General features: G+C 36.2%; 2 protein-coding genes across 7 annotated transcripts in view; one reads left to right on the forward strand and one right to left on the reverse strand.

Moving 5' to 3' along the window:
• Positions 1–12,646, forward strand: part of LOC142351915 (uncharacterized) — a 309,019-nt gene that overhangs the window by 29,105 nt on the left and 267,268 nt on the right. The gene's annotated exons all lie outside the window — the stretch shown is intronic.
• LOC142351964 (GDP-mannose 4,6 dehydratase-like) overlaps positions 1–12,646 on the reverse strand; it is a 112,745-nt gene that overhangs the window by 28,277 nt on the left and 71,822 nt on the right. The gene's annotated exons all lie outside the window — the stretch shown is intronic.

Below are 12,646 nucleotides of genomic sequence, written 5' to 3' on the forward strand. Positions count from 1 at the left end.
TTTAACTTTTTCAAGATGTTGTTCATTTTGGAGGAATTTTGCTTGGAATTTTTCCTCCGTAACTATTTTATCCAACGTCCCATTAACAATACTAAAGGACTACTCAGTTGGATATTGATTTTTGGTACAGATATCTTGATTTCTCTTAACAGCTACAACAAAGGATTGCCAGTCACTGGTCGCATTAAAAATCCTATGCACAGTCCCTTGAATCATATTATTCTTATGCTGTAACTGTTCACAGCTCCGGAAACTTTGCATACTGCCAGTATCAAATGATTTTTGATACAAATGACAGCTAAATTTCCGATATTCGTTTACGTTTCGTTTAGATCTAGAAATGCCAGGTCTCCACTACCTTTTGGTGTCTCAGGAATGAGTTTTAAGTTCTTGTGAAGAAAATTTGCAACCTCAATGTAATCTGGAGGGTTCCCCTTAACGGTGCACACTATGTCATCGATACCTCGTGAATAATTTCATTTCCTGTGTGTCCTCTTTTGTACTTTTTTCCGCACAATAGGAACAGATCCAAACAATTTCCTGCATGGTCTTACACTCTGTGTCAGTGATACCATGGTATTTTGCACGAAACCAGTTTTTGCAAGATTCGCACTTGACCCCTTTCTCTTGGAGAGTAACGCGTTGTTACAGTAAAAGCAAATCACCTTTGTGTAAGGAGTTTTGTTCTCCCTTCCCTCATTTGCTTTCTGCAAGGACTTTTCCAAATATTTCATCCACAAATTTGCCAAAATTACAGCCAGCAAAGCACCCCTTGCTAAACCGTCCAATTGAGTGTGTCACATTTTATTACACTTAATGTGGACATTACTTACGGCTAGACTCAAATAGCTCTTCATAGCTCATTTCGGAAGCTCAGGTACCTCGTCACTGGAGTACTATTCTTTAAGCGCAATTTCATTTGCCTCCTCAACCGGTACGTTTGTGTATAAGTTTTTAACATCGAGAGATACAAGTAGCTCATCTTCATCCAATTTGGTGGCCTCTAGAGAGGTTCTGGCATCTTTCCAGTTAGTCTCAATATCTGCACCTGGTAACCTCTCGAAAAAAGAAGAGAGAAATTTATTGAGGTTCTCTTAACTGCTACTTGGTATTGACAAAACATGCCCAAGCGGAGTACCGCTTTTATGTACTTTACCAAATCCAAAAATCCTGGCCGCTTGCAATCCACTTTTCCTGAGCTTGTGATAAATCTTCTCACTTATCTTACCCTGTTTCATTAATTGATGCCAACTGCTATTTATCAGTTTCTCTGCTTTATTATTATATCATCACTTTCACCATTACGATGTTCAAACCGACTGGAACTGAGGACTTCGTTTATTTTATTCGTTTATGTTGTCTGTATCATAACACAAAAACCGCAACATTTATTAAATGTTACTGCCAGTAGTTTTTGATCTTTCAAAAAATCATGAGTTTTTTAACCCCTCTATCCATTCGTGTCTCACGTACCTTCTTGGCGTACCATTTGGCAGACATTTCTTATTCACATAGCTTTTCACCATCAGTGTTGTTCTTGCTTAGCTCACGAGCTAATCTGTCTGCATCCGAAAGGAAGTGCACTTCATTAAAATTGTCTCTGACTGGATGCTTTGGACCCAATGATCAGACGTCCAGGACAAATACTGGCTGTTCAACACCGTCCAGTGTAACAACAATTTTATGAGATCCATTCAACAAAGGCCTGTCTTGTCTCTTAGACAGCTTCGCTAACTTGTCATTAAGTTTCCTACTAATCATTTCAGAATGATCTTTCATTTTTTTCTAACGCTGTACACAATTGAAGGCAAAGTTCTTTTTTCACCTCTTTCCCAAAAAAACCCCTACCCTCCACGAGTTTTTACTCGAACAATCCACGGCCTTGAAGTGGAGCACACTGTAGTCTCCCAGCTGTGTTTTCCCCTTCCGTCTCGATATCAGGTGCTTTATCATCTTCAGAACTAATATCCCAGAGCTCAACAACTCTTTGAAAATATCAGGTGTTCATGTGCGCTGACAGTATACCAGCGCTTTAAACTTGTTATTATTCGTGGTCAAGTAGTCTGTCAGCTCTTGTACACTACTTGGTCTGTAGTTTTTCGATTTTTGGCTTGAGATGGTGTTGTTAATTAGATCATGCCACACAACAGTTTCTGTCCCTGTTGTCAATCGGTCCTTGAACATAAGGGTCTGTGTGTTTTTCAAACAATTCGTTCTAGTGGGGTTGAAAGAAAGTCCAGGATTTGTTGTTATCTTTGTCAGGAGTTCCTTTTTGTACTTGAAAACTTTTTACCGCGTGATGGAGTGAGCTAGCTGCTAAAATATGAACCATCCTTTTTGTAACATTTCAGTATATTACAAAATTTTTGCTTTCTCGCGCCTTTTCTGGGCCCGTTAATAATCAAACTGACAATGATTAAAGGTGCAGAGAAGAAGTATTTGTCAAATAAAACTGATATTGATTAAAAAATGAACGTTTTCGAAAATTGCATTCATCGTTAGGTTTAAAAATTAAATCAACTCAATTTCAAAGTATATAAACTTGTCTTTGACTCTAAATCTAAGAACTGAGTTAAAGTAACATTGAGTTTTTGAAACTATTTACAGTAAAAGTCACATTTACAACATTTTGTTTACACTTACTACACTAAAATTAATTCAATTTCTATTCCGGAGTTTTCTTTTCATTCCTATCTTTTGTTGTTTTTTTACTTGTTGGGGATGAAAAAATTTCGAATTAACATGTACCAGAATAATTTTTGAATTTCAAAAGTCTACTTTTTTGTATTTCAACTAATAGTTTAATGTAAATTCCCGCCCCGGTACTCATTGTATTTAATTGCGGTTTCTGATTTTTGATGTAGATGGCCTCTATCGTCATTAGTTTTTCAACCCAAGGACATGCATCAAGAATCTCCCATTCAACATTTTGCGTTGTCCCAAAACATTCAACAAGGTGTTGGCCACAGGAGGATCCCTCTTTTGATGCTTCGAAAATCTAGTGGTAACATGTCTGCTGGTTTGGCCAGCATAGATGGAACAGCATATATTACGTGTAACTTTATATACCACAAGGGATTTCGGATTCTTATCAAAATATGATTTCAAGTTGGGCAAGCAAGTTCTCGGCTTTATTGTTGTAAAAATATATTGGATATCCCACAATTTTTGCACTCTACTTGCAAAATTCTAAGTGATGTTTCCTGTGTATTGAACAAAAAGCCTCGGTTTAGGCTCCTTATTGTTAAGTCTTTTAACTTTTTTGAGATGTTGCTCATTTGGAGGGGTTTTGCTTGGAATTTTTTCTTCGTAACTATTTTATCCAACGTCCCATTAACATGACTAAAGGACCACTCAGTTGGATATTAATTTTTGGTCCAGATGTCTTGATTTTGCTTAACAGCTACATCAAAGGATTGCCAGTCACTGGTCGCTCTAAAAATCCTATGCACAGTCCCCTGAATCACATTATTTTTTTGTTGTAACTGTTCACAGCTCTGGAGTTTTTGGATACTGCCGGTATCGAATGATTTTCGATACCAGTGAGTGGTAATTTTTCGATCTTCGTTTACGTTTCGTTTAGATCTAGGAATGCCAGGTCTCCACTACCGTTTGGTGTCTCAAGAATGAGTTTTAAGTTCTTGTGAAGAGAATTTGCAACCTCAATGTAATCTGGAGGGTTCCCCTTAACGGTGCACACTATGTCATCGATACCTCGTGAATAATTTCATTTCCTGTGTGTCCTCTTTTGTACTTTTTTCCGCACAATAGGAACAGATCCAAACAATTTCCTGCATGGTCTTACACTCTGTGTCAGTGATACCATGGTATTTTGCACGAAACCAGTTTTTGCAAGATTCGCACTTGACCCCTTTCTCTTGGAGAGTAACGCGTTGTTACAGTAAATGCAAATCGCCTTTGTGTAAGGAGTTTTGTTCTCCCTTCCCTCATTTGCTTTCTGCAAGGACTTTTCCAAATATTTCATCCACAAATTTGCCAAAATTACAGCCAGCAAAGCACCCCTTGCTAAACCGTCCAATTGAGTGTGTCACATTTTATTACACTTAATGTGGACATTACTTACGGCTAGACTCAAATAGCTCTTCATAGCTCATTTCGGAAGCTCAGGTACCTCGTCACTGGAGTACTATTCTTTAAGCGCAATTTCATTTGCCTCCTCAACCGGTACGTTTGTGTATAAGTTTTTAACATCGAGAGATACAAGTAGCTCATCTTCATCCAATTTGGTGGCCTCTAGAGCGGTTCTGGCATCTTTCCAGTTAGTCTCAATATCTGCACCTGGTAACCTCTCGAAAAAAGAAGAGAGAAATTTATTGAGGTTCTCTTAACTGCTACTTGGTATTGACAAAACAAGCCAAAGCGGAGTACCGCTTTTATTTACTTTACCAAATCCACAAAGCCTGGCCGGTTGCAATCCACTTGTCCTGAGCTTGTGATAAAACTTTTCACTTATCTTACCCTGTTTCATTAATTGATGCCAACTGCTATTTATCAGTTTTTCTGTTTTTATTATTATATCATCACTTTCGCCATTACGAGGTTCAAACCGACTGAAACTGAGGACTTCGTTTAGTTTATTTGTTTACGTTGTCTGTATCATAACACAAAAACCGCAACCTTTTTTAAACGGTACTGCCAGTAGTTTTTGATCTTTCAAAAAATCATGAGTTTTTTAACCCCTCTATCCATTGGTGTCTCACGTAGCTTCTTGGCCTACCATTTGGCAGACATTTCTTATTCACATAGCTTTTCACCATCAGTGTTGTTCTCGCTTAACTCACGAGCTAATCTGTCTGCATCCGCAAGAAAGTGCACTTCATTAAAATTGTCCCTGACTGGATGCTTTGGACCTAATGATCAGAAGTCCAGGACAAATACTGGCTAGTCAGCACCGTCCAGTGTAACAACCATTTTATGAGATCCATTCAACAAAGGCCTGTCTTGTCTCTTAGACAGCTTCGCTAACTTTTCATTAAGTCTCCTACTAATCATTTCAGAATGATCTTTCATTTCCTTCCTAATGCTGTACACAATTGAAGGCAAAGTTCTTTTTTCACCTCTTCCTGAAAATGCCCCTACCCTCCACGAGTTTTTACTCGAACAATCCACGGTCTTGTTTCTCACGACTTATTTCTTTCCTTAAGAGCTTAAGCTGACAGCTGCGCACCACTTGCTCTGAAAAACCTTCGTTTTTGGGAAATCGGAAGTGGAGCATACTGTAGTCTCCCAGCTGTGTTTTCCCCTTCCGTCTCGTTATCAGGTGCTTTATCATCCTCAGAACTAATATCCCAGTGCTCAACAACTCTTTGAAAATATCAGGTGTTCAAGTGCGCTGACAGTATACCAGCGGTTTAAACTTGTTATTATTCGTGGTCAAGTAGTCTGATAGCTCTTTTACACTACTTGGTCTGTAGTTTTTCGATTTGTGGCTTGAGATGCTGTTGTTAATTAGATCATGCCACACAACAATTTCGGTCCCTGTGGTGAATCGGTCCTTGAACATAAGATTCTGTGCGTTTTTCAACCATTTCTTTGTATTGGGGTTGAAAGAAAGTCCAGGATTTGTTGTTATCGTTGTCAAGAGTTTCTTTTTGTACATGAACACGTTTTACCGCGTGATGGAGTGAGCTAGCTACTAAAATATGAACCATCCTTTTTGTAACATTTCAGTATATTACAAAATTTTTGCTTTCTCGCGCTTTTTCTGGGCTCGTTAAAAATCAAACTGACAATGATGATAGATTCAGAGAAGAAGTATTTGTCAAATAAACCTGAAATTGATTTAAAAACGAACGTTTTCGAACATTGCGTTCATCGTTAGGTTTGAAATTTAAATCAGCTCATCTTCAACGGGTTTAATGCTTTCTATTCCTGAAAAATATTTGTTTCTTTTTGTTGTTGTTTTTTACTTGTTGGGGTTGGCAAAATTTCGAATTAACATGTGCCAGAAAATTTTTTGATTTTCAAAGATCAAATTTTTTGTATTTGAACTAATACTTCAATTCGAACTAATACTTCAAACTAATACATTGTTAACCCCTTGTTGGGGTTGACAAATTTCGAACTAATACAACAAACCAAATTTTTCTTGAACACTTTGGCAAGTACCTGCTTCGTAAACCTTTGCAAATAGCACTTCTGCAAATTGCAGAGACTCGAATTTTTTAGGCAATTAAAACGTAAACCGAATAGTGTAGGAAGAATTGGTTTCGAACGACAGGCGGGTGGAAAAACGTTTGACCCCAACCGGATTCTAGCCATTGACCTCCCACTTCATTACCATATGTACTACCGACAGTGCTTGTTGACCTTTTTTTTGCTAGGCTGCAACCGACTTTGTGTTACACTTCAGTCTACTTTCTTTTCGAATTGTAAAAAAACCGACGGGATGTAATTCAAATGCCCAAAAGAATATATATTCTCCGCCCTCAGAAAACGGCTGATTAATTGGAACAGCTATCGAGGAAAGAACACTAAAGTTGTTTATAATAGACTCCGTTTCAAAGCGACAGTGCTTTTAGTCCACTTAGATACAGATCATTAAGTGTTTTGTCAGCCGACTGTAACTGATATAAATGAATGAGAAGGGGGTGGATTTGCAGCAGGCCACTTTCCCTATGATACAGGAACAAACGGATGGGTTTGCAGACACGAGACAAGATCAGAGAGGATTCTAATTCCAGAAGGTTTTTTGTCAAGATCAGAGACTCAAAAGGACGTGGGAGGTCAAGATGAGCCGCAGTCACTGCGAGACCAGTTTGAATCTGCGTGTTATGGTATATTCTATGTCGTGGACTATCTCAAGGTGAACAGAGTGGACGACTAACAAATCAGTTGTCTGCAATCAAGGCAAAAAAATGTAAGATCTATCTGAAGTTTAACATTGTTACTTGAGGTCTCCATGCTGTAAAATCATAAGCCGCAACCGGCAAATCTAGCTATACTCAAGTAATTTTTAACGATCAATATTCACTTTTAAGGGTATTTTTCCTCCGGCAACCCACTCCTTAAGTTTTTTCCTAAAAAATGAACCATTTTAACAGATTTTGGTTAAAATGTAAAATTAATTAAATTGCTGTGTTTACTTTTTGTTCTTGACATAACAGCGTAGCAAAACAAATTTGAAAAAAGCTTAACAATTTTTGGAAAAACTTTTGACCCTGACAATTTTTAGAAAAATTTTCAAATTGCGGATGTAACAATTGCATAAAGTTGTCGATTTGAAAAAAGATCAAGTTGTTCAAGTTTTGCCAAAAAAAGTCAAATAACTAATTTTTTTTCCAATTTTTGCTCATTTTTTGATTGACCGGTTGAAATTTGGGTTTATCCACTTAAGATTGGCATAATAGAAAAAAATTGAAAGTCGGATATCTGACAAAAGATTGAATTTCGAGTGAGCTTCATTCAATGATGTACTGAAAAAAGGATAACGTTATTCATCCTCGCTGCAAGTTCACTTTACCACGCCATTAAAACAGAGCCTCAAGTAACAAAAAAATCGTTACAAACACAACATTTACGCATTACCGGTTTCAAACCTAACGCTGTGGAAGTCCGGAAAACAGCGCAGTTCCAGTTGAGTCATTTTTTTCATGATAAAAATCGCCTCGTTATATTGCATGATGTAGTGAACATTTCAATTTCACGTCATCGCAGAATTATTAATCTACAGTGTTTTGCCCCAGAGAGGGAACTCCTGACTTTTACGATCAACTTGAGCGTATTACTCTGGTTACCATCCATATAAAATAAAAAATTGTGTCTAAACGTAAACAGAAAGACCCTGGTTTAGTTATAGAGTACAGAGCATTACATCCAGAGACTGCGCATGAGCTGAAAACAATCGCTAGAGTGTTAGCGCTCAAGAACAATCTCCGGTTTTTAATCTCACGCCCCCGAGCATTTAGTCTCTCTAAGTGTTGTCGGAAAGCGCTTCGTTAACGCCGCGAACGTAACTTACTGAAAATTTTGGTAGCCTTATTGTATCCACCTTTGCGTTGATGTTGGAGTCCACCCCCTCACTGGCGGGGTGACTTAGTTGACTCACGAGTAACGGGTTAGTTTGTGGTTAATTCGGTTTGGTAACGCTCTAATAGAAGTTTGCTTTCTCTTTGAATATTTTTCTGCTCATTCACTTATCACAACAAGTTTATCACAACAATAAGGCTAAAAGAAAAAAGTGTCGAAAGCCGGGGCGGCTCCAGAAAATAGATGACCACAATCTAATGGAACGTTGAATTCAATAGCAATTTTGATTAGGCAACTGTATGTGACGTAACATCAAGCAAAGTGCTTCAAAATGGGCAGATCCAGTAACATTTTTTGGCAGATCTTAGTCTAGCATTGATCATCGATGAGTGTTCATAATAAAAATATTAAGCCAAAAACGGGCGCAATCGATTTAGTATATTAGTAGATTCGATGAAAATTATGTTAAAGGATTTTTTCTGAATTGTCTACGTGAAATAGAACGCATTTTGTGTGCATTCTAGTCTTTTTGTAACGCTTACATAGTTAATCAATTACATAATATATTCTCGCTGGATAGATTTAAGTTTATTGTTTAATTAGAGCGTTGCTCATTTGTTTACTCAGTAACAGTTCTAAATAGAACGTAATTTATGTCTGTTCAAAAAATATTTTAAATATTTTAGGATAATAGTTCGCTCATTTAGAAATTAATTCTCGTTTTTTTCTGAAGTTTATTGTATTGAAAATCAGTCGATTGAAGTTTTTTGGAACATTTTTTTCATTCAAAACTAAATTCGTCATGGTAAGATGTAACACAGTCATAGTCTGGTCAATGCATACGGAAATAGTCTTCTCGTATCGTTTTATTTCATTAGTGGAAATTTTCTGGGAAACTTTTTTAAAGGACGTTCTAGAAATCAACGGGTGGAAATTTGACCAAAATTAACAAAATAGTTGCTGTTCTTTTAAAATTTGGTTTTCACTAACTTTCTTCATTTAATAAACAAATAAAAAAAGATTATATCTTGTCGAAAAGTACACATTAAAATTTTACAGGGATTTAAATAACATTTTTATAAAAAGCTTAGCCAATTCAATAAGCGCATTCCTATCAGAAATCTTTAATTCTTGTTATAGCAAAACCAATTTTTGAATGTTTACTTACGTTTGCTGGATTAATACATTTCCGCTAAGATATGAGCATTCAAAGCCAAAAAATTTTGCTTCATCCTGCTCCTACGGACCATCAGGTAGAATTTCTAAAAAATCGCATTGTTCAAAGCCATATGTTTTTAAGATGTAAATTGAAATTATAGGAAGATACCGTGATAATGGAATTTTAATTCATCATTGTCATTAATCTAATGGAATTGATTAGATTAAAAGCTCGACAAAAAATAACACCGAAACTTCTACAATTTTCATTTTTGAAAAAAAAGAGGAAGAACTTATTCCATACGGATTATTGACAAATAGAGTTTCAAAAGAAGTTTGTGGGTCTATTTTTAAGTTTAAAAGTTTAAAGTTTAATTACAAAGAGGCCATTATTTTATATCCAATCTTAAAAAGCCGCAAACATTTTTCTTGTGGGTAGGTAGCTCAATCAGATTTAACGGAAACTAAAAGTATCGTCAATTTTCAGTTTTTGGACCCTATTTATTGTTATCTGCCTCATTGTTTTCATTCATGATCAACTTGAATCGAATATGATTCATACGCAGCTGATTCAGCTATCAAAATACTTTTTTGATCAATCAATTGTTTGGGATAAATGTCAAAAGCATCAGCAGAAACAGGAAAACAGATAAAACTTTTAATGCACATTGAACACAAACAGGAGTCAACACATAAAATTCGAGACATCATTCAACCTGAATAAGCCAATTTTTTTGGAAAAACTCTGGTTATTTGTATATTTATGAATTATTCGGTAAGAGCAAAAGACGAGCAGCTGAAGTTTGTCCGCTAAACGAATTGACAACAGAACAGTTATTATAAGTTACCGAAATCTCTAACTGTGTGAATATACGTTTTACTTGGAAAGAAATACGGTTTCCCAATCAATGGTACTGTAGGTAGCTAGGGCTATGTCGCCGTAATAAGATATAAAAATCAGAATGATTATCACTTATCTTTGAAACAAAAATATATTGTTTTCGTGTATCCCTGAAAACAACTTTTTCCTACACAGGAACTTGATCTCTACAAATAATTCAAATCGATAAAACTTAAAATAAGATGGAAACCTTATTTTGAAAAAGATTTTTTTCAAGATTTATTCAAACTTTCTACTCTACGCGCTTCTGTAGAAAGAGCAACAAATACCGGGTCTTTTTCATCAGCCCCCCCCCCCCCCCCAGCTTAGTGGTCAGATAACCTATAGCCCCCCAATAATTGTAATTATACCATAATGGGGGGCTATAATTTCATAGGAGGCTATAATTGTAAAGACCCCAAATATCCTATCAACTGCATTGTTCCAAAAACTCTTTAAACAGCAAGGTTTATATGTTATTGATCATCCTGTTGAGTTCTGTTCAAATATTAATACCAGAAAGAGACGTTTTAATAGAGGGAAACTGGGCAAATATGAGAGCGAAATATTGAATTCTTTTATTAAAACAGATCATCTCAATCAAGAATACTTAACTTTCGCGCTGATTTCATTTTTTCCTTTATTTGATGGAATTTTTTCCCTCTGTGGACTGTTTGGTAGTCACTATTAATATTTGCTTCACCTGACCCTATCTTTGTTGGTTTTTAGCATGCGTAACAAGGAAAAGCTTCTTATTAGAAAACACCTCATCTGTGTCGAGAGACTTTTAAGCGTTGTGTAAAACACTGGTGCAAGTTAGCTAAAGTAAATGTTCGTAAGCAATCAAGTTAAGCGGCAGGTTTTGAGTGAAATGTAAATAGACTTTCTTCTTTTTGAGATGAAATTAATTCACTACCCGGGTCGAGATGTCAGCGCCGTTTCAGCGCATCTTTTTGTAAGAAATGCGCCGAATGCGCTGAAATTATGTAAGAAATGCGCTGAAATTTTGAGATGGCGCTGAAACTTTAAAATTTCAGCGCACCTTCAGCGCATTTTTTACATAATTTCGGTGCATTTTAATCTCATTTCTTACATAACTTTCAGCACCTTTTCAGCGCATTTCTTACAAAGCTTAAGCGCATCTTCAGCGCATTTCTTACATGATTTCAGCGCATTTTCAGCACATTTCTTACATAAGTTTCAGCACATTTTTCAGCGCATTTCTTACATAATTTTTTACAGCGCTTTTCTTATCAAACGTTTTATTAATATAAATTCAAATAAAATGGGAAGCATTTCAGTTCTCAATAGCGTAGTGGATTAATTGATAGATGAGACACAATGATCGGGTTTCGAGCCTCGGAGCGAAAGAAATGAGCTGCACTTTTTGAAATTTCAGCGGATTTCAGCGCATTTCTTACAAAGTTTTCAGCACTTTTCAGCGCATATCAGAGCCTTATTATGCAAGGTTTTTGCGCTGAATTTTTTACTTTAAAATTTCTCGACCCGAGTACGCCTTTTTTACTTTAAAGGCATATGCTAAAGAGTTAAAATTGTTTTTTAGTCTAACATGAAACTTTTAGCTGCTTTCATGTTGTGTTCAGTGCGTCTCTGACTATTACATATAAGACCTAAGATCATTTGATTAACAAAAAAGCGGATCTATTTTTTTCAGCGGATCAGATTTTGAAAATCAGTTCAGATCAAAATTGTGGAGAAAGCTCCCAATGACACAACAAATTTTGGCTCTTTTTGATTAACTCACTAATGGACCGATGACCAATAGCCCCTCTGAATACTGTTAACTGTACCAGAATGGGCGCTACAATTTTATGAGGGGTTATATTGGGAGAGACACAAAAATTATTGACAGAGTACCGTAGAGATCATTTATATTTTTAACTGGAACTTGACATTTTTTTTAGCAGACAACCCATTTTTATGAATTGTTTAAGATTTGTTCCGATGAGGAAATTTCCCGAAATAAGAGACAACGCCAACAATTCCTTTTTAATTATTGCGTGTCCTGCCTCAATTTAATCAGACCCATCCAAACACCATTGATAAAATAAATTTTGATCAGATAAAATTGAGCTAGCTACTGCAAAGATGCCGTCATAACAACATTTTGTTAATTGAACAGCTAATCTGATCAAAACGTGAAGCAGAATTAATTCACAAGAGTAATTAAGAATACATGTTTTATGCGTGATGGGATGCTAGCCGCCAAACCAATTAGGCGCATACAATCTTTGTAGCTATTTGGCAAGAACTCCGAATTAAAGTTTTGTGGACACCGGCCGAATACCTATTAAAACACATTTTGAGGTTACACCAAAATCAACTTGACGCTATTAAGAATTCAAGTGTCCCTAACAATAGTCTTTATATCAAAGTGTTTTAACAAATAACATTTAAAATGTACTAATTCTTTTCAAACTATTACATCTTTTATACAGCCATATACTCGGGCAAAAAAATCGGCAAAAAAATACAGGGAAATGGTTGAAAGCTTAGAGCTGTAGAAAAGGTCAAAGAAAGGTTGCTACAGTTGCTTGATGGACCTAAACTGAAATCCTGCAAAGCACAATATATATATTTTTTAAACATTTAGCTGCG

This window comes from Convolutriloba macropyga, chromosome 13 (genome assembly GCF_964194025.1).
Source record: "Convolutriloba macropyga chromosome 13, txConMacr16.3, whole genome shotgun sequence".
Taxonomy (NCBI): Eukaryota; Metazoa; Xenacoelomorpha; order Acoela; family Convolutidae; genus Convolutriloba; species Convolutriloba macropyga.